The sequence below is a fragment of the Oncorhynchus keta genome, chromosome 10 (genome assembly GCF_023373465.1).
Source record: "Oncorhynchus keta strain PuntledgeMale-10-30-2019 chromosome 10, Oket_V2, whole genome shotgun sequence".
Taxonomy (NCBI): Eukaryota; Metazoa; Chordata; class Actinopteri; order Salmoniformes; family Salmonidae; genus Oncorhynchus; species Oncorhynchus keta.
In genome coordinates this window covers 67,345,006-67,366,728 of record NC_068430.1, presented here as the reverse complement: position 1 = coordinate 67,366,728, position 21,723 = coordinate 67,345,006, and the positions used below count along the sequence as shown (strand labels likewise).

At 45.1% G+C, this 21,723-nt stretch overlaps 1 protein-coding gene across 1 annotated transcript in view; it reads right to left on the bottom strand.

The window, feature by feature from the left end:
* LOC118376078 (rab11 family-interacting protein 4A-like) overlaps positions 1-12,536 on the bottom strand; it is an 83,291-nt gene extending 70,755 nt beyond the window's left edge. The window contains exon 1 of the mRNA XM_052527755.1: positions 12,441-12,536. The gene's annotated coding sequence lies outside the window, so the exon portion shown is untranslated. The remainder of the gene's footprint in view (positions 1-12,440) is intronic.
* Between the last annotated feature and the right edge of the window lie 9,187 nt (positions 12,537-21,723).

Below are 21,723 nucleotides of genomic sequence, written 5' to 3'. Positions count from 1 at the left end.
TATTCAAGGTCGGAACCATCCAGTGTGGTGATGCTAGTCGGGCATGCGGGTGCAGGCAGCGATCGGTTGAAAGCATGCATTTGGTTTTACTAGCGTTTAAGAGCAGTTGGAGGCCACGGAAGGAGTGTTGTATGGCATTGAAGCTCGTTTGGAGGTTAGATAGCACAGTGTCCAATGACGGCCCGAAAGTATATAGAATGGTGTCGTCTGCGTAGAGGTGGATCAGGGAATCGCCCGCAGCAAGAGCAACATCATTGATATATACAGAGAAAAGAGTCGGCCCGAGAATTGAACCCTGTGGCAGCCCCATAGAGACTGCCAGAGGACCGGACAGCATGCCCTCCGATTTGGGGATGACTGCGGCAGCTTTCCAATCCTTGGGGATCTCAGACGATATGAAAGAGAGGTTGAACAGGGTGGTAATAGGGGTTGCGACAATGGCGGCGGATAGTTGCAGAAATAGAGGGTCCAGATTGTCAAGCCCAGCTGATTTATACGGGTCCAGGTTTTGCAGCTCTTTCAGAACATCTGCTATCTGGATTTGGGTAAAGGAGAACCTGGAGAGGCTTGGGCGAGGAGCTGCGGGGGGGGCGGAGCTGTTGGCCGAGGTAGGAGTAGCCAGGCAGAAGGCATGGCCAGACATTGAGAAATGCTTGTTGAAGTTTTCGATAATCATGGATTTGTCGGTGGTGACCGTGTTCCCTAGCCTCAGTGCAGTGGGCAGCTGGGAGGAGGTGCTCTTGTTCTCCATGGACTTCACAGTGTCCCAGAACTTTTTGGAGTTGGAGCTACAGGATGCAAACTTCTGCCTGAAGAAGCTGGCCTTAGCTTTCCTGACTGACTGCGTGTATTGGTTCCTGACTTCCCTGAACAGTTGCATATCGCGGGGACTGTTCGATGCTATTGCAGTCCGCCACAGGATGTTTTTGTGCTGGTCGAGGGCAGTCAGGTCTGAAGTGAACCAAGGGCTGTATCTGTTCTTAGTTCTGCATTTTTGAACGGAGCATGCTTATCTAAAATGGTGAGGAAGTTACTCTTAAAGAATGACCAGGCATCCTCAACTGATGAGGGATGAGGTCAATGTCCTTCCAGGATACCCGGGCCAGGTCGATTAGAAAGGCCTGCTCACAGAAGTGTTTTAGGGAGCGTTTGACAGTGATGAGGGGTGGTCGTTTGACTGCGGCACCGTAGCGGATACAGGCAATGAGGCAGTGGTCGCTGAGATCATGGTTAAAGACAGCGGAGGTGTATTTGGAGGGCCAGTTGGTCAGGATGACGTCTATGAGGGTGCCCTTGCTTACAGAGTTAGGGTTGTACCTGGTGGGTTCCTTGATGATTTGTGTGAGATTGAGGGCATCTAGCTTAGATTGTAGGACTGCCAGGGTGTTAAACATATCCCAGTTTAGGTCACCTAACAGAACAAACTCTGAAGCTAGATGGGGGGCAATCAATTCACAAATGGTGTCCAGGGCACAGCTGGGAGCTGAGGTGGGTCGGTAGCAGGCGGCAACAGTGAGAAACTTATTTCTGGAGAGAGTAATTTTCAGAATTAGTAGTTCGAACTGTTTGGGTATGGACCTGGAAAGTATGACATTACTTTGCAGGCTATCTCTGCAGTAGACTGCAACTCCTCCCCCTTTGGCAGTTCTATCTATCTATGTGAGGGCTGTGATAGCAGGGTGAGTGATGTGGTATGTGTGGGCTGTGATAGCAGGGTGAGCGGTGTGGTATGTGTGGGCTGTGATAGCAATGTGATTGATGTGGTATGTGTGGGCTGTGATAGCAATGTGAGTGATGTGGTATGTGTGGGCTATGATAGCAGGGTGAGCGGTGTAGTATGTGTGGGCTGTGATAGCAATGTGAGTGATGTGGTATGTGTGGGCTGTGATAGCAATGTGAGTGATGTGGTATGTGTGGGCTGTGATAACAATGTGAGTGATGTGGTATGTGTGGGCTATGATAGCAGGGTGAGCAGTGTGGTATGTGTGGGCTGTGATAGCAGGGTGAGCGGTGTGGTATGTGTGGGCTGTGATAGCAATGTGAGTGATGTGGTATGTGTGGGCTGTGATAGCAGGGTGAGTGATGTGGTATGTGTGGGCTGTGATAGCAATGTGAGTGATGTGGTATGTGTGGGCTGTGATAGCAATGTGAGTGATGTGGTATGTGTGGGCTGTGATAGCAGGGTGAGCGGTGTGGTATGTGTGGGCTGTGATAGCAATGTGAGTGATGTGGTATGTGTGGGCTGTGATAGCAATGTGAGTGATGTGGTATGTGTGGGCTGTGATAGCAGGGTGAGTGGTGTGGTATGTGTGGGCTGTGATAGCAGGGTGAGTGATGTGGTATGTGTGGGCTGTGATAGCAATGTGAGTGATGTGGTATGTGTGGGCTGTGATAGCAGGGTGAGTGGTGTGGTATGTGTGGGCTGTGATAGCAGGGTGAGTGATGTGGTATGTGTGGGCTGTGATAGCAATGTGAGTGATGTGGTATGTGTGGGCTGTGATAGCAGGGTGAGTGGTGTGGTATGTGTGGGCTGTGATAGCAGGGTGAGTAATGTGGTATGTGTGGGCTGTGATAGCAATGTGAGTGATGTGGTATGTGTGGGCTGTGATAGCAGGGTGAGTGATGTGGTATGTGTGGGCTGTGATAGCAATGTGAGTGATGTGGTATGTGTGGGCTGTGATAGCAATGTGAGTGATGTGGTATGTGTGGGCTGTGATAGCAGGGTGAGTGATGTGGTATGTGTGGGCTGTGATAGCAATGTGAGTGATGTGGTATGTGTGGGCTGTGATAGCAGGGTGAGTGATGTGGTATGTGTGGGCTGTGATAGCAGGGTGAGTGGTGTGGTATGTGTGGGCTGTGATAGCAGGGTGAGCGGTGTGGTATGTGTGGGCTGTGATAGCAATGTGAGTGATGTGGTATGTGTGGGCTGTGATAGCAGGGTGAGTGGTGTGGTATGTGTGGGCTGTGATAGCAGGGTGAGTGGTGTGGTATGTGTGGGCTGTGATAGCAGGGTGAGTGGTGTGGTATGTGTGGGCTGTGATAGCAGGGTGAGTGGTGTGGTATGTGTGGGCTGTGATAGCAGGGTGAGTAATGTGTGCTGCTTGTCAGTCTGGGTTGCTGTGACTATGGTGTCATTATATGAGATGGCAGAAATCCTACAGTATCTTTCCAAATGATATGTGTGGGCTTATGTGAAATCAGTCAATCAGGCACTCGTAATGATGATCATTTGAATCATCCAGAATATTTGTAACAAGCTAGGCAAGGCAATGACTGGTACTACATATGGTTACAGTGACTTAACATCAACCTCTTTAAAGATCTCAAACCATCTATAACGTAGACAGAAGAAGACCATTGCTTGAGTTATTCCATTGACTGCACAATTCTGAAGAACTATGGATCCCTAAACGCTATTATGATTGAGATGAATAATAGGATCTCTATGGCTATTATGACAAGCCATAAGTCTGCAGCACAGCATTCTCAATACGGTTCCATCTCCGCACGCTTCCTTCACTCATCTAGATGAGTGTGTTTCACACAGTATGCTCCAGCAGTGCCCACACAGTAAATATCCCTTCTCTCTCTCTCTCCCTTTTCCCTGTATTTCTCTCTCTCTCTCTGTATGTCTCTCTCTCTCTCTCTCTCTCTCTCTCTCTCTCTATTTCTACTGCTCCCTCTCCATATCGCTTTATTTATCTTCTCCCTCTGTCTCTCTCTCTCTCTTTCTGTCTTCTTAATGCTTCCTCGAATGCTAACATGGATAGAGGGATGAGAAAAATAGAGGAAAAGGGTGAGAGAGAAAGCACCCTGCAAGGAGAGCGAGAGAAAGAGACATAGAGAGAGACCGACCGACCAACCAACCGATTTAGAGAGTGAGTGTAAGCACACGAGAGAGATGGTGCAAGAGAATGAAAGAACAGAGAGGGGGGAGGAGGGGGGTGAGATAACACAGTTCATTTCAGAGCTGGTTTTGGGAGCTCCCTCACACACTGTTCTGCTCTGATGTTGAATCACAAAGCTTGCCTGGTGCTCCGGGAACGGAGAGATAAGATGCAAAGTTATGAAAAGATTTAAACAAAATTAAGAGAATAGAGACTAGATGAGTTCGACAGGGACAGGAGATTAAGGTGAGTAAACCCTGGTGAATTGTCTGGCCTGTCGGCACCAGAACAGTTAACTAACATGTCTCTTAAACACTTAACTCATTGTTTGTGACAGAGTCTTGCAGTACAGACTACATTGAAGATTACGAGCCGCCATTTTGAGTCAATAGTCATTGTTTTAGTGAGCCTACAGCCACCCAGGGTTGGGGAGTAACGGATAACAACAACAAAAACTGTAACTGTAGTTACGTTACCAGCGAAATTATTGTAATCAGATTACAGATACTTTTGAAAAACTAGATGATTACTTCTAGGACTACTATTAAATTCAGAGAGGATGCTTGCGAAACCTTTTTTGACACCTTTCTGCTTTCTCAATTACATTCAAATCAGCATTGAAAAAAGTTTTAGTTTGTTCCGCCTGAGCGAGTCTGATCACAAATCCAGAGACCCCTATGATGACACACCAAATGCATTTGATGGATCGCGGGAAAATAGCAGGAATAGGCTTTTGAAGGCTACAGTCCAACTATGTCTACCAATGGTGCGACTGCTGTCGGCATCCAAAGATCAGCGAACTTGAATAAACGCTTGGAGGTAAGGACAACAACAGTGGTGTACCCTACAGGCAATACAGATTTTTTTATGGATATTTAGGCTACATAGCGCATTGATGTGAATCACCCTGCTGCTCTCTCATTTATTTGCACCTCTCGTTGTTGTGGATGGCTGTTCATGAATGTATATGTGCATTTTAACCCAATAAAGGTTGAATTTTAAAAGTTTAAGCTGCCTATCAATCATTGTTTTTGCAGCCAGGTGTGTATTCATTACGGAAACCGTTTACCTCTTGAAAACCAAACGGAAGCAAAAAGAGTTTCTATTGAACAAATTCAGGTAGGTCCCTCCCCATTTTGTTCCGTTTCCTTTTGTTTAAGAAACGTTTTGCAACAGGATCGGAGTAATGAATATGCCCCCAGTGGACAGCCAGTGAAAAATGCTATTTTGTAACAGCTGCATGGTGCGGATCCCTGCCTATGGAATAAATGTTTGTGCTCAATACTGTCAAAGGAATTTAATTTAAGAAGACAAAGAGTGGGGCTTTTATTTTCTTCATGGGCGATTTTTCGATAGTGCTCAAAGCATGCCATTCCAAGAGCAACATTTCTTTGTCAACTTCTTTTTGACATCACAATCAAAAACAACAGATTAGGCTGATTAGTCCTTAGTTTCTGGGTTGTGCTCAGGTAAAACAATTTGGCTAATCTAGATTTCCATATTTCCAAGTCCTATTCCTGAAGATCAATGGGTATTACATTAATTGGAATGACTGGAAATCTGACAGGCTCTGTTTTTTTTAATTGAAAAGATATAGATTATTTTTCTTCCATACTGATCTCGACTAACCATGTCTGTATGGATCTCGCTTTGTGCACGGGGCTATTGTCATGTGGAAACAGGAAAGGGCCTTCCCAAAACTATTGCCACGAAGGTGGAAGCACAGAATCGTCTAGAATGTCATTGTATGCTGTAGCGTTAAGATTTCCCTTCACTGGAACTAAGGGCTCTAGACCGAACCATGAAGAAGACCGAACCCAGACTATTATTCCTGCTCCACCAAACTTTACAGTTGGCACTATGCCTTCGGGCAGGTAGCGTCCTCCGCGCATCCGCCAAACCCAGATTCGTCCGTCGGACTCCAGAGAACGCGTTTCCACTGCTCCAGAGTTCAATGGCGGCGAGCTTTACACCAATCCAGTCGACGCTTGGCATTGCGCAAGGTGAACTTAGGCTTGTGTGCGGCTGCTCGGCCATGGAAACCCATTTCATGAAGCTCCCAACAAACATTGAAAGTCACTGAGCTCTTCAGTAAGACCATTCTACTGCCAATGTTTGTCTATGGAGATTACATGGCTGTGTGCTCGATTTTATACACCTGTCAGCAACGGGTGTGGCTGAAATGGCCAAATCCACTAATTTGAATCGGTGTCCACATTTTAGTGTATATATAGCGTATGTAAACTCCAACATTGATTTATCCTGCAATAGATGTCATTCAAATGGTAATATACATTTTTGTCTTCTTCTAATGCCTCTTAAGCAGGTTGACGTTTATTGGGATTCGTTTTGTCCTTGAGGCAGAACTGAGCAATTTCCGCTGTAAACATGTATGAAAACATAAATTAGCTTTTTGGTCTTATTTAAGGTTAGAGTTAGGCATTTGGGTTAGCAGTGTGGTTAAGTTTAGGGTTTGGTTAGGGTTATCCAAAATTAAATCTAGAATCGCCTTCCTATTTTGTAACAAAGCCTCCCTCACTCACGCCGCCAAACATACCCTCGTAAAACTGCCAATCCTACCGATCCTCGACTTTGGCGATATACAAAACAGCCTCCAATACTCTACTCAGCAAACTGGACGCAGTCTATCACAGTGCCATCCGTTTTGTCACCAAAGCCCCTTATACCACCCACCACTGCGACCTGTATGCTCTAGTCGGCTGGCCCTCGCTACATATTAGTCGCCAGACCCACTGGCTCCAGGTCATCTAAGTCTATGCTAGGTAAAGCTCCGCCTTATCTCAGCTCACTGGTCACGATAACAACACCCACCTGTAGCACGCGCTCCAGCAGGTACATCTCACTGATCATCCCCAAAGCCAACACCTCCTTTGGCCGCCTTTCCTTCCAGTTCTCTGCTGCCAATGACTGGAACGAATCGCAAAAATCGCTGGAGACTTATATTACGCTCACTAACTTTAAACATCAGCTATCTGAGCAGCTAAACGATCGCTACAGCTGTACATAGCCCATCCGTAAATAGCCCACCCAATCTACTTACTTCATCCCCGTATTGATTTTATTTACTTTTCTGCTCTTTTGCACACCAGTATTTCTACTTGCACATCATAATCTGCTCATCTATCACTCCAGTGTTAATTTGCTCAATTGTAATTACTCCGTTACTATGGCCTATTTATTGCCTTACCTCCTAATGCCATTTGCACACACTGTATATAGACTTATATATTTTTTTCTATTGTGTTATTGACTGTACGCTTGTTTATTCCATGTGTAACTCTGTGTTGTTTGTGTCGCACTGCTTGGCTTTATCTTGGCCAGTTGTAAATGAGAACTTGTTCTCAACTAGCCTACCTGGTTAAATAAAGGTGAAATATAAAAAGGTTTCAAATCAGATTTTATTACTATGTGGCTGTGCCAGCTACTAACCTTCACCTCTTAATGGGAGAGTTCCATGCTACTCTTCTAGCATGATAATTCCAAAATGGAGTTAATTGCTAATCTGTTAGCATGCTAACTGCACTGGTGGAATGTCAGTGTAATCCATGCAGTTCTAATGAGGACAAGTGTCTTAAGGCAGAGAGGGATATCTCAGCTCAGTGTGGCTCAGAGTCAGTACCAGTAAGAGGTTTGAGGGGGGGATTAGTGTCTCCTGACCCCTCCTGTCTCAGCCTCCAGTATTTATGCTGCAGTAGTTTATGTGTCGGGGGGCTAGGGTCAGTTTGTTATATCTGGAGTACTTCTCCTGTCCTATTCGGTGTCCTGTGTGAATCTAAGTGTGCGTTCTCTAATTCTCTCCTTCTCTCTTTCTTTCTCTCTCTCGGAGGACCTGAGCCCTAGGACCATGCCCCAGGACTACCTGACATGATGACTCCTTGCTGTCCCCAGTCCACCTGGCCATGCTGCTGCTCCAGTTTCAACTGGCCTGGGCCCTAGGACCATGTCCCAGGACTACCTGACATGATGACTCCTTGCTGTCCCCAGTCCACCTGGCCATGCTGCTGCTCCAGTTTCAACTGTTCTGCCTTACTATTATTCAACCATGCTGGTCATTTATGAACATTTGAACATCTTGGCCACGTTCTGTTATAATCTCCACCCGGCACAGCCAGAAGAGGACTGGCCACCCCACATATGCTCTCTCTAATTCTCTCTTTCTTTCTCTCTCTCGGAGGACCTGAGCCCTAGGACCGTGCCCCAGGACTACCTGACATGATGGCTCCTTGCTGTCCCCAGTCCACCTGACTGTGCTGCTGCTCCAGTTTCAACTGTTCTGCCTTATTATTATTCGACCATGCTGGTCATTTATGAACATTTGAACATCTTGGTCATGTTCTGTTATAATCTCTACCCGGCACAGCCAGAAGAGGACTGGTCACCCCACATAGCCCGGTTCCTCTCTAGGTTTCTTCCTAGGTTTTGGCCTTTCTAGGGAGTTTTTCCTAGCCACCGTGCTTTTACACCTGCATTGTTTGCTGTTTGGGGTTTTAGGCTGGGTTTCTGTACAGCACTTTGAGATATCAGCTGATGTACGAAGGGCTATATAAATCAATTTGATTTGATTTTGATTTGATTATTTTGAGAGGACTGAAGTGGGTCTCTGGGGGATGTAAGTCTCCAGTTTGTTCATGTTTTAAGAACCAATCATGATTGATCTACCCTCAGAACACAGTTGACTCCTTAAAACACTAACAAGCTTGATCCCTACTCCCTATGCTTCAGAAGTTTGCAGTTCCATGAAATTTGTTTACTTTATTAGCCATTTTCATTAATTAGTTTGACTTATATTAAGCTATTGAATAGAGACTGACGTTTTCAATGCTACTTACTCGGATGACACGGAATGACCAGACACATAGAGCTACATAATAAACTATGACGTCTAATAGTGTAGAAATGTCTGATATGCGATGCTACGTGGGTACAATACGCAACGTTGTACTAGCTCCTATATACCAGTGGCAGTTTTAAACTTCAACAGGAGTGGTGGTAGACATGACTCTGTTGTTGTTACCCTGCTAGTGCCACTGTGTAGGGGATCCCACTATTTTGCTCCCACTCTCTTTGCTCTGACCTGATTCTGTAAACCAGGCTTGGCAATTACAGGAGCCTGTTTTCCTTCGGATCTGTTATCTCTCTTCCCCTACCTCCCTGGTGCTGCACATCTAGACCAAGCTCTCACCACACACACACTCACTCTTTATCACTCTCTCCTCCCCTGCAATGCTCAGCGCACCAGCTTCATCTGTCTCTGATACCTGCCAAAACTAATTCCCCCAGCCTTCCTCCTCTGTGAGTGTGTGTGTGTGTGTCTATGTGCACTCGCTCAGCACATTATCCATTTTAGTGAACAGGCAAATAAATCCTGTGTACCTCCTCTTACACTAATGAGACAGATCACACACTTCTCCTCCTCCTCATATCTCTCTCTCTTTGTTTCTCTCTCTCACCTCTAGAGGCTGCACTGGAGCACAGTGATTCTGAGATTCCTCTGTCTCCTCACAATGGCAACCAAGTTTTCCCTCCACAAACCTCTTTAGTCCAGAGAGCTCAGCTGGAACACTGGATAACAACCCCACTGTCCCAGAAAACTACACTCTCCCACCCAAACTAACCCCCAAAACATCAATACAAAAAACAATGTACACTATCTTGATCCTCAAGAGAAAAGCTATTCACAATGTACTTACAAATAGTTCCAAACTTGTCCTGCGACTGTATATACGTTCAGCTAAAAGGTACATTCCCTGTTCACCACAGCTACCTGTGCCTATACCTGGTATGAGACACCCAACCTCTCCCAGCATCTAGTGCAACAGGTTGAGTAGACACTAGAGGAGGGAGAAGTGAACGGGATCAATTATACATGACCATCTGGTTGCAAGTCAGCCCCTGGAACTGGAACCATCTTTATCTAGGACCAGGCCGACTCACACACACACACACACGCACCTACACACACGCACCTACACACACACATACACGTTCACGCACACATTGAGTGTAGGGTAGTAAGGGAACTCTGTGTGTCTTTATAAGTTGGGCCCCGCACCATTCCACCCATGGCCATAGTGATGACATTTTTCTCTTTGGAACACGGCACAAACAGCAAACTATTCCCATGTATTAGGTCAGCTGTAAATCAACCAGACACTATAGCCTCTGTGAGTGTGTGTGTGTGTGTGTTGGATTTATAGCTTCAACTGTATGGGGGAATTGAGTCAACTTCAGTTTAACTACTACATATACCACCAAGGTCATACAGTTCCATTGCCTTGTGAATGAGACTACCTGAGTTCAATGACATTTCCAGTGAAGACGAGAGAGGCATTTTGTAATGTCAGAGTCACTTTACAAAAGCTATTTCATTGACTGCAGGTGATGGCTATGTATTCAATTACAGGCTTTGTATATATTTCAAGAGTGTATATATATATATATTTTTTTTCATGCTGTCCCTAGGAGGGGTGGGTTGAGTCACTGACATGATCTTCCTGTCTGGGTTGCCCCCCCCCCCCTTGGGTTGTGCCGTGACAGAGATCTTTGTGGGCTATACTCGGCCTTGTCTCAGGATGGTAAGTTGGTGGTTGAAGATATCTCTCTAGTGGTGTGGGGGCTGTGCTTTGGCAAAGTGGGTGGGGTTAGATCCTTCCTGTTTGGCCCTGTCTGGGGGTATCATCGGATGGGGCCACAGTGTCTCCTGACCCCTCCTGTCTCAGCCTCCAGTATTTATGCTGCAGTAGTTTATGTGTCGGGGGGCTAGGGTCAGTTTGTTATATCTGGGGAATTTCTCCTGTCTTATCTGGTGTCCTGTGTGAATTTAAGTATGCTCTCTCTAATTCTCTCTTTCTCTCTCTCGGAGGACCTGAGCCCTAGGACCATGCCTCAGGACTACCTTGCCTGATGACTCCTTGCTGTCCCCAGTCCACCTGGCTGTGCTGCTGCTCCAGTTTCAACTGTTCTGCCTGCGGCTATGGAACCCTGACCTGTTCACCGGACGTGCTACCTGTCCCAGACCTGCCGTTTTTAACTCTCTAGAGACAGCAGGGGCGGTAGAGATACTCTTAATGATCGGCTATGAAAAGCCAACTGACATTTACTCCTGAGGTGCTGACTTGCTGCACCCTCGACAACTACTGTGATTATTATTATTAGACCATTCTGGTCATTTATGAACATTTGAACATCTTGGCCATGTTCTGTTATAATCTCCACCCGGCACAGCCAGAAGAGGACTGGCCGTCCCTCATAGCCTGGTTCCTCTCTAGGTTTCTTTCTAGGGAGTTTTTCCTAGCCACCGTGCTTCTACACCTGCATTCCTTGCTGTTTGGGGTTTTAGGCTGGGTGTCTGTACAGCACTTTGAGATATCAGCTGATGTAAGAAGGGCTATATAAATACATTTGATTTGATATATTTCTCCATGTGGATAATGCATTTGCAGCAGAAGACTTGGAAGAAAAAAACGCTCTCAATCTGGGTACTCACAGAGAGGGCTTATATAAAAGGATACACTGGCACAATTGAAAACAGAAACGCAAAACATTCACTAGTTAATACCCACTGACATTAAATCAATGCTTCAACATTGCTTACATAAACAGAGAGACCCCCTGGTCTAGTGTCGTGGTATAAATCGTTACCACACCATATCCTGTTTCCCCAGAGATGACCCGATGAGTGGGACATTACAATGACACATCCTGTAACACCTAATATGGGGATCTTCCTCTCCAATGCAGACCTTGGTTCAAATACTATTTGAAATCTTTCAAATACATTCAGCGATTGCTCTAGCCTGCCTAGAGTGCCAGGTGGAAATGATTCTAAATAATATTTGAACCCAGGTCTGCTCCAGTGTGGTGAAAGCTTGGGCAGCATCACTTGGGAACAATGTTATAGACTCTGTACACCCCTCCATGACATAAGCCAATTATCTTAGTTTACTGGCCTTAAATGAGAGAGAAGCGTGAAACAAAGGCCATGTCTAAAGAATGGGGCTGGGCTGGAGAGAATCTGGGCCAGCTACTGTTACTAATCTTTGGCAATGGAATGGATAAAGTACGCCACCCTCTGGTCACATGAGGTACTTAAGCTGAAAAATTGTACTCAGTAATTACACAAACATGTTATGAAATTTTACTTTGAAGTAAACTACTAGGCCTACAATAAAATCAAAATAAGTAATGTTGGTAAAGACATACATTTGTAAAGGTATGGTACAACTCACTATATTTGATGTGATGCCTGTTAATCCATTGTGTGGGAGTTTGCCTTGACTCTGGCTAGTTTATGTCCAGATTCACATGCTGACATTAATCTAGGTTTATCCGTGCAGGGAGAGAAAAGACAGTGTAAAAATGTAACCACATTATGTGTCTGATTTGGGATGAAGGGCTTAGAAAGTCAAAGCTCCCATGTTACAAGAAAACAATATAGTTTGTGGGTTTCACCTGACTTTTGACTTGGTAATGAAAAGAGGTAAAATATAGAGGCTGGCCTGGCGAAAGGGCACACACACACACATTATGTACCTGGTAGTAGTAACCGTTGTCGGTCTCATAGGGACGCTGTGTGATACTGCGAGCTCCCAGCGTGGTCTTCAGGACCCCCTCACAGCCTGAAAGAGAGGGGGGTGTTCTATACATACTGTATAGAATAACATGATATTCTTTAACTCCCACTGTCAACTTGTCTCTCCATCCCTGGGTAGCTTTTCTTTCCATCAAATGAAATCCTTGATGTGAGAACTTGCTGTACTTTTTAGCCGTTATATTAGCATAAAGTAATGAGACATCAAGACAGAAAACAACTGCCACAGTTACATGAGGTAGACTAGTTGAGTTCACAATCCATTTCCTGTAAGTATTTAGGAAACGTGCACTTCTGCACGTGCACTTACTTTTCTCCTATCTATAATTCAACACACACATATTCACACAGACAGTGAGCCAACAGTGACACACGGGGGGCTGAAGGAGTTTGTTGGTATGAATTAATGATTGGTTGGGAGTAGGTTAGAAACACAGTCTTCGGCTTTGTAAGAGGGAGACATGACAGCTTTAACTTGGAGTGGGAGTGGACTAGTAGCAGTTTAATCTGACTAAAACAGAGCCTTCAGTCCATCATCTGTGGTTCATCATCCTAAATTCACATTGGCACCTGACATGACACCACGCATGCACCGTATTAACAAGGCAAACTCCCTGTGCCCATACCCTGCCTTAGCGTCACTGCACCATCTGTGGGTTGTGGATTTAGCCCCAGGCTGCAGTGGCTGAGCTGGAGCCAGAGTAGAGGCAGGTCACTGCTAAGCATGCACACCTGCAGTCAATCAATTACAATGGAGCTCTATGGGGGGAGCGTTAGATGTTAGCCGTTGACGTGTTTGGCCCCAACAATACACAACAACATCCTGGCAGGGCTGGTTCCCCACTCATGTGTCCTGGTTGGCTGGTTCCCCACTCATGTGTCCTGGTTGGCTGGTTCCCCACTCATGTGTCCTGGTTGGCTGGTTCCCCACTCATGTGTCCTGGTTGGCTGGTTCCCCACTCATGTGTCCTGGTTGGCTGGTTCCCCACTCATGTGTCCTGGTTGGCTGGTTCCCCACTCATGTGTCCTGGTTGGCTGGTTCCCCACTCATGTGTCCTGGTTGGCTGGTTCCCCACTCATGTGTCCTGGTTGGCTGGTTCCCCACTCACGTGTCCTGGTTGGCTGGTTTCCCACTCATGTGTCCTGGTTGGCTGGTTCCCCACTCACGTGTCCTGGTTGGCTGGTTCCCCACTCATGTGTCCTGGTTGGCTGGTTCCCCACTCATGTGTCCTGGTTGGCTGGTTCCCCACTCATGTGTCCTGGTTGGCTGGTTCCCCACTCATGTGTCCTGGTTGGCTGGTTCCCCACTCACGTGTCCTGGTTGGCTGGTTTCCCACTCATGTGTCCTGGTTGGCTGGTTCCCCACTCACGTGTCCTGGTTGGCTGGTTCCCCACTCATGTGTCCTGGTTGGCTGGTTCCCCACTCATGTGTCCTGGTTGGCTGGTTTCCCACTCATGTGTCCTGGTTGGCTGGTTCCCCACTCACGTGTCCTGGTTGGCTGGTTCCCCACTCATGTGTCCTGGTTGTTATAAACAAGCCTGGAGTGTGTAGCAGGGAAAAACAAACTAACCTGGTTTACAGGGACTCTCTCTCTCTAGACAGTCCAAAGAGGAGGCCGGCCGGTCAGTTAGAGCAGTTATGATAAGTTGGCAGAAACAAGCCTTGAGTGTGTAGCAGGGAAAAACAAAGTGGCCATAGTGAAGATGTTAAGATTCAATCATGGGCAGGACTCACATAGCCCAAAGCAGACTTTTTATTCTCTAAATTGTAGGGCTTCACTTTTGATTGACACTAACTCTCCAGCATCCTTTATGTCTCTCCGCCTTCACTTTCTGATGCTGAGGCCATTGTAAATGCAATATTCGCGCCAAGTTGTACTTATTTCTGGCTGATCTTTGATTGATTCTCTCAGAAAAAAAATATTTTGGGGGTTTGAGCTACACTACCTTCTTATGAAAAAGAGAACAATATTGTTTGAGCACAATACCATTTTGTAGGTAGGCTGTGTATGTATGAACATGTGACTCAACTCTACTCCATGGTAACTACATGGTAACTAGGCAGTAGGAGTTACCCATCCTCTTCAGTCCCAGCATCTATAACCTGAGTAGGACAGTAATGGCAGAATAGTGTTGCTGAATGATGCTCTTCTGCCTCAGTGGGAAGACACCATATGCATGGATGCACATGCACGCAGACACACACACACACACCAGTAAAACTGAATTATGCAGTTGCCGATGGTTGGCTCCCTGTCCATGCCTCATTCCTACCTTTGATAGCCAGCACTCCATGGCAGAAGTCCTTGAAGTTGATCCTGCCCTGAGCATTGGGGTCCAAGCATTTGGCCAACTTCTTCACCTGGAGAACATGGGACAGGCAACAAAACGGCTGAACAAAAACAATTTGTCATGGGTTTGGCTTCATAAAATACAAAGAGAATCTATGCAAACGTACAGATGAAATTGTAAACAACCTGTCAATGTCTGACTCTTGCTGACAGCTGTGTGTGTGTGTGTGTGTGTGTGTGTGTGTGTGTGTGTGTGTGTGTGTGTGTGTGTGTGTGTGTGTGTGTGTGTGTGTGTGTGTGTGTGTGTGTGTGTGTGTGTGTGTGTGTGTGTGTGTGACCTGTAGCTGTGAGCCTCCCACCACCACCTGTTCTAACAGTCCCTCTCTGAATCACTACTGAGTCACTACAACACACCTCATGTTGTTATGACCTAAAGCTGAAGTACGGCTCTTCACACAGAGGATGTCACTCATATAGAGCACACATCATGAATGCATAAGACTGTGTGTGTGTATGTATATATACACACACACACACACACACAGTGGGGCAAAAAAGTATTTATTCAGCCACCAATTGTGCAAGTTCTCCCACTTAAAAAGATGAGAGGCCTGTATTTTTCATCATAGGTACACTTCAACTATGAGAGACAATTATTTTTAAATCCAGAACATTTTTAATTAATTGATTTGCAAATTATGGTGGAAAATAAGTATTTGGTCACCTACAAACAAGCAAGATTTCTGGCTCTCACAGACCTGTAACTTCTTCTTTAAGAGGCTCCTCTGTCCTCCACTCGTTACCTGTATTAATGACACCTGTTTGAACTTGTTATCAGTATAAAAGACACCTGTCCACAACCTCAAACAGTCACACTCCAAACTCCACTATGGCCAAGACCAAAGAGCTGTCAAAGGACACCAGAAACAAAATTGTAGACCTGCACCAGGCTGGGAAGACTGAATCTGCAATAGGTAAGCAGCTTGGTTTGAAGAAATCAACTGTGGGAGCAATTATTAGGAAATGGAAGACATACAAGACCACTGATAATCTCCCTCGATCTGGGGCTCCACGCAAGATCTCACCCCGTGGGGTCAAAATGATCACAAGAACGGTGAGCAAAAATCCCAGAACCACACGGGGGGTCCTAGTGAATGACCTGCAGAGAGCTTGGACCAAAGTAACAAAGCCTTCCATCAATAACACACTACGCCGCCAGGGACTCAAATCCTGCAGTGCCAGACGTATACCCCTGCTTAAGCCAGTACATGTCCAGGCCCGTCTGACGTTTGCATTTGGATGATCCAGAAGAAGATTGGGAGAATGTCATATGGTCAGATGAAACCAAAATATAACTTTTTGGTAAAAACTCAACTCGTGTTTGGAGGACAAAGAATGCTGAGTTGCATCCAAAGAACACCATACCTACTGTGAAGCATGGGGTGGAAACCTCATGCTTTGGGGCTGTTCTTCTGCAAAGGGACCAGGACGACTGATCCGTGTAAAGGAAATGTCACGCCCTGGTCGAAGTATTTTGTGTTTATCTTCATTTATTTGTTCAGGCCAGGGTGTGACATGGGTTTTTGTATGTGGTGTGTATGTAGTGGGATTATAGCTTAGTGGGGTGTTCTAGGTAAGTCTATGGCTGTCTGAAGTGGTTCTCAATCAGAGGCAGGTGTTTATCGTTGTCTCTGATTGGGAACCATATTTAGGCAGCCATATTCTTTGGTTGTGTTCGGTGATTGTCCTTAGCGTCCTTGTTCCTGTCTGTGTTAGTTTTCACTAGTATAGGCTGTTTCGGTTTTCGTTACGTTCTTTGTTTTGTAGTGTTTGTGTTTTAGATTTGTGTTACGTTTTTTTGTTCATTAAACATGGATCGCAATCTACATGCTGCAGTTCGGTCCGACTCTCCTTCACCACACCTAGAAAACCGTTACAGGAAATAATGAATGGGGCCATGTATCGTGAGATTTTGAGTGAAAACCTCCTTCCATCAGCAAGGGCATTGAAGATGATGAAACGTTGCTGGGTCTTTTAGCATGACAATGATCCCAAACACACTGCCCGGGCAACAAAGGAGTGGCTTCGTAAGAAACATTTCAAGGACCTGGAGTGGCCTAGCCTGTCTCCAGATCTCAACCCCATAGAAAATCTTTGGAGGGAGTTGAAAGTCCGTGTTGCCCAGCAACAGCCTCAAAACATCACTATTCTAGAGGAGATCTGCATGGAGGAATGGGCCAAAATACCAGCAACCGTGTGTGAAAACCTTGTGAAGATTTCAGAAAACGTTTGACCTCTGTCATTGCCAACGAAGGGTATATAACAAGGTATTGAGATAAACTTTTGTAATTGACCAAATACTTATTTTCCACCATAATTTGCAAATAAATTCATTAAAAATCCTACAATGTGATTTTCTGGATTTTTTTTCTGTAATTTTTTTCAGATTTTGTCTGTCATAGTTGAAGTGTACCTATGATGAAAATTACAGGCCTCTCATCTTTTTAAGTGGGAGAACTTGCACAATTGGTGTCTGACTAAATACTTTTTTGTCCCACTGTGTGTGTGTGTGTGTGTATGTGTGTATATATATATATATATATATATATATATATATATATATACTCTGTCAATCACCACATTCTTATCGGCAGACTCAACAGAGCCAATTCTTCCTTTGGCCACCTTTCCTTCCAGTTCTCTGCTGCCAATGACTGGAACGAACTGCAAAAATCACTGAAGCCGGAGACTCATATCTCCCTTACTAGTTTTAAGCACCAGCTCACAGATCACTGCACCTCTACATAGCCCATCTGTAAATAGCCCATCCAACTACCCCCCATAATGTATTTATTTATCTTGCTCCTTTGCACCCCAGTATCTCTACTTGCAAATTCATCTTCTGCACATCTACCATTCCAGTGTTTAATTGCTATATTGTAATTACTTCGCCACCATGGCCTATTTATTGCCTTACCTCCCTTATCCTACCTCATTTGCACACACTGTATATAGACTGTTTCTACTGTATGTTTGTTTATTCCATGTGTAACTCTGTGTTGTATGTGTCGAACTGCTTCGCTTAATCTTGGCCAGGTCGCAGTTGTAAATGAGAACTTGTTCTCAACTAGTCTACCTGGTTAAATAAAAGTGAAATAAATAAAAATACAGTTAATAAATAAAACCAGCCAATACCAGTCAGAGGTGAACTGGTAGATCTCGGTTGATGATCCTGTGTAATAGTCAACGTGAAAGTGAGGAGGGGGAGACAGGGTGTATCTTACTGAAAACAGCCCATAGTACCGACCTGCACTCCCTGTGATGGAGGAAATGTATGCAACTCTGTAGCCGCTCCCACCATCAACCCACATCCACATCTTTCATGTGGGCTGAAGCAGAGACACAGGGGTACTGTACTGTGCTCATGAATTATGCATTTAATGTACTTTAGATGCTGCCTGCAACTCTTTCAACTCCTACTTTTAGACTGGGGCTGGTAAAACAGTGTCATGAAATGGTAAATGCTGGGGATAGAGACCTGCTAGTGACTGAGAATGACTGTGTGAATACCAGAGAGATTGTGTGTGTGTGCGTGCTTGCGTATGCGTGTGTTTGTGTGTGTACGTGTATGCTCGTACATTTGTGTGCGTGTGTCTGAGAATGTGGTGGGAGACAGTCCTTCAACAGACCACACACACACGATGGGTCCTCGCTCCCATCTGTCCAACCTCTGCTATACAGCTGTGCATCACCATCCCTCACTGTGTCAGCCAGCTGTCAGTCAAAACACACACCAGACGATTACGGCTCTAATGCCCTAGTTACTGTCGGCACGGCAACTGGGTCAACAGGAAAGTACTGGGTGAAATGAAGGCCATTGTGTTGGATGATTTGGACCAGTGAGTCTGAGTTTTTAGTAGATTAAACTCAGTTCTGCTGGATTAGGAGGAGGAGGGGGTCAGTGTGACTGTGAGTGCATGGATAGAGGGAGTGGACAGGATAGGTCAGAATATGGGAGCAGTGAAAGGATGATGTTGAGGTTACGTGTTGCCAGTGGGACACTGAGAGGTCCAGACAGGTTTAATCTCATCTGCATCATGTTCTGTGTGCGTAACTCAAATCAAATCAAATGTATTCATATAGCCCTTTTTACATCAGCAGATGTCACAAAGTGTTTATACAGAAACCCAGCCTAAAACTCTAAACAGCAAGCAATGGAGATGTAGAAGCACAGTGGCTAGGAAAAACTCCCTAGAAAGGCAGGAACCTAGGAAGAAACCTAGAGAGGAACCAGGCTCTGAGGGGTGGCCAGTCCTCTCCTGGCTGTGCTGGGTAGAGAGTATAAGAGTACATGGCCATTAAAGCCAAATCATTCTTCAAGATGTTCAAACTTTCATAGATGACCATCAGGGTCAAATAACAGAGTGGAACATTGTGGTCTAATAAAACTATTGAGAGAAGCTTTGGGGAAATTGTTTAGCTGAAAAGATTTAGCTTCATCGAGCTGCCTCTTTCTCAAATGCTCATTTAATTTTGAACTAAGGTAGTTCCAACATGAGAATTCAGTGTCCACATAGACTTATTCACTACATCTGCTGAGGAGAGTGTTGATGCTACATGCATAGTTGAACACCCACACTACCTACTATTAATAGCACCCCTTTTTAACCCCTATCCACATCATCAAGCGGTACCAGAGCGCCAAGTCTAGGTCCAAAAGGCTCCTGAACAGCTTCTACCCCCAAGCTATAAACTGCTGAACAATTAATCAAATGGACACCCGGACTATATACATTGACCCCCCACCCCCCCACCCCTTTGTTTTTACACTGCTGCTGCTCGCTATGCATAGTCACTTTACCCGTACCTACATGTACAAATTACCTCAACTAACCTGTACCCCCACACATTTACTCGGTACTGGACCCCCTGTATATAGCCTCGTTATTGTTATGTAATTCTACTGTTACTTTTTATTTGTACTTTATTTTATTTAGTAAATATTTTCTTAACTCTTATTTCTTGAACTGCATTGTTGGTTAAGGGCTTGTAAGTAAGTATTTCACAGTAAGGTCTACTACACCTGTTGATTTGATCCATTTGCCCACAGTCCATGCAAAGCATCCCAAAGGAACCAATCAGAGCTAATGTTCCTGAGAAGTGATAAGCAACAGAACACGGGGGAGCCAATCAACACTAATGTTCCAGCCCTGTGACATACATTGGAACACAAGTATCATTGTTAATTATTCAACAACAGTTAAAACATCAAGACCAAACTGGTATCATTTAGCCAATGACAAAGTCGGGAGTGTATGGGTTGTCCAATTAAAACTGGCCTGAGAACAGTTTACGCTTATCAACCTGTGGGAAGTTGAGTGCATCCATCCCCAACTCACACTCAGAACAGTAGGACACACTGCAGGACAGTGGACTCCTGTAGAGCTACGCAGATCTGCCTGTGTATGCACACTATGGCACCCTATTTTGACAAGGGGGACCAGGACCCACAGGGTTCTGGTCAAAAGTAGTGCACTATATAGGGAATAGGGTGCCATTTCGGACACAGCCTATGAATCATTCTTACTGGAAAAAGCCTGTATGGAGACAGGCAAAGTGGCCTATTACCAACCTAATTACATTTACAAAGATACAGAGCGCCAAATAAAATAGTTAATTGTTCACATAAAGAGAGTGCCAATTCATTGCACACTATTATTATTCAGACAGAGCAGGTCAGTGACGGGTTAGGGTAAGATAAAGTCTCTTGGGTGCTTTGCGCTGTTTCTAGTCTAGGCTATATATCTGTTTCTGAATCTACACAGGCAGGTCTATGCATGCTCGCTCCCTGCTCACACAATCACTCAGCCCAGTTCAGCAGAGCGCAGCCATGCCATGACAAATGGCAGAAGGCTTGTGTTAAGCCTAATTTATAACAGAGAAAACTCCTTTACTAAAACAAACCTGTCTGCCTATGTTTATTACTATGTTGAGGCTGACACATTATATTAAATATCAAAAGGCTGATGCAATTGAGAGCTGTTGGCTATAGTCCATTAATACCGTCAGAAGAACACAGTTAGCCTATTTTCCAGTCTCTCTCTCTCAGTAGTTGACCTAATTTCTCTACCACATAATAACACATTTGGACGAAAATGAGTTTCACTTTTTGGGCCAAAATTAGAGCCTGAATACAAGGAATGGGAGAGAAAGGCTGAATCAGATGATCTCACTGGAAAGTGTTACTGTACTCTCCTCCACAGCCACACTGTGAACTAGTTCTAACGTTAATAGTTACTTGAAAATAAAATCTCACGTCTATCTTGTTTTTTAGCATCCAAGAAAATATACTTTTACAGGTGTAAGCTTTGTTCAGCTTTTGGTACAAAGAGCCTGTTCCACTTTATGGTATAGGCTATATGTTCTGAATAGCCAAACATGAATGAATTAGTATATTGTAAGTAAATATCTATGCATGTGTAATAACATAGTCTACACAACATAAAACACAACAAGAAACATAGAAACGAAGCCTTTAAACGTATAAACAAACGATACTGTAGCGCAACGTTACTCCATAAAACACCAGGTGATGCTTGATTGGCATTTATATTACCTCGTCTCCTTGGCCGAACTGTGAACTGAGGTTTACGAAATGCTCCACGCGAATATAACCATCCGAATCCTCGTCGCACAAGTCGAACACCTCTTTTTGAGTTTCCTGAGGAACAGCAGGAGCTGCTCCGCGTCGGGAAGGACACTTTCCATCGGATGTTTGTTGTCCTGAGGTTGAAAACCCGACTTGAACACCGAAACAGAGGGCGCCATCCCCGAGGCGAGAACCACCGCTGCACTGGCGCGCCCGACAGCAGCATGTGCGTGACTTCACGAACTCAGTAGAGCGCGAGGACCACTGGATGCTGAGAGTTGGAAG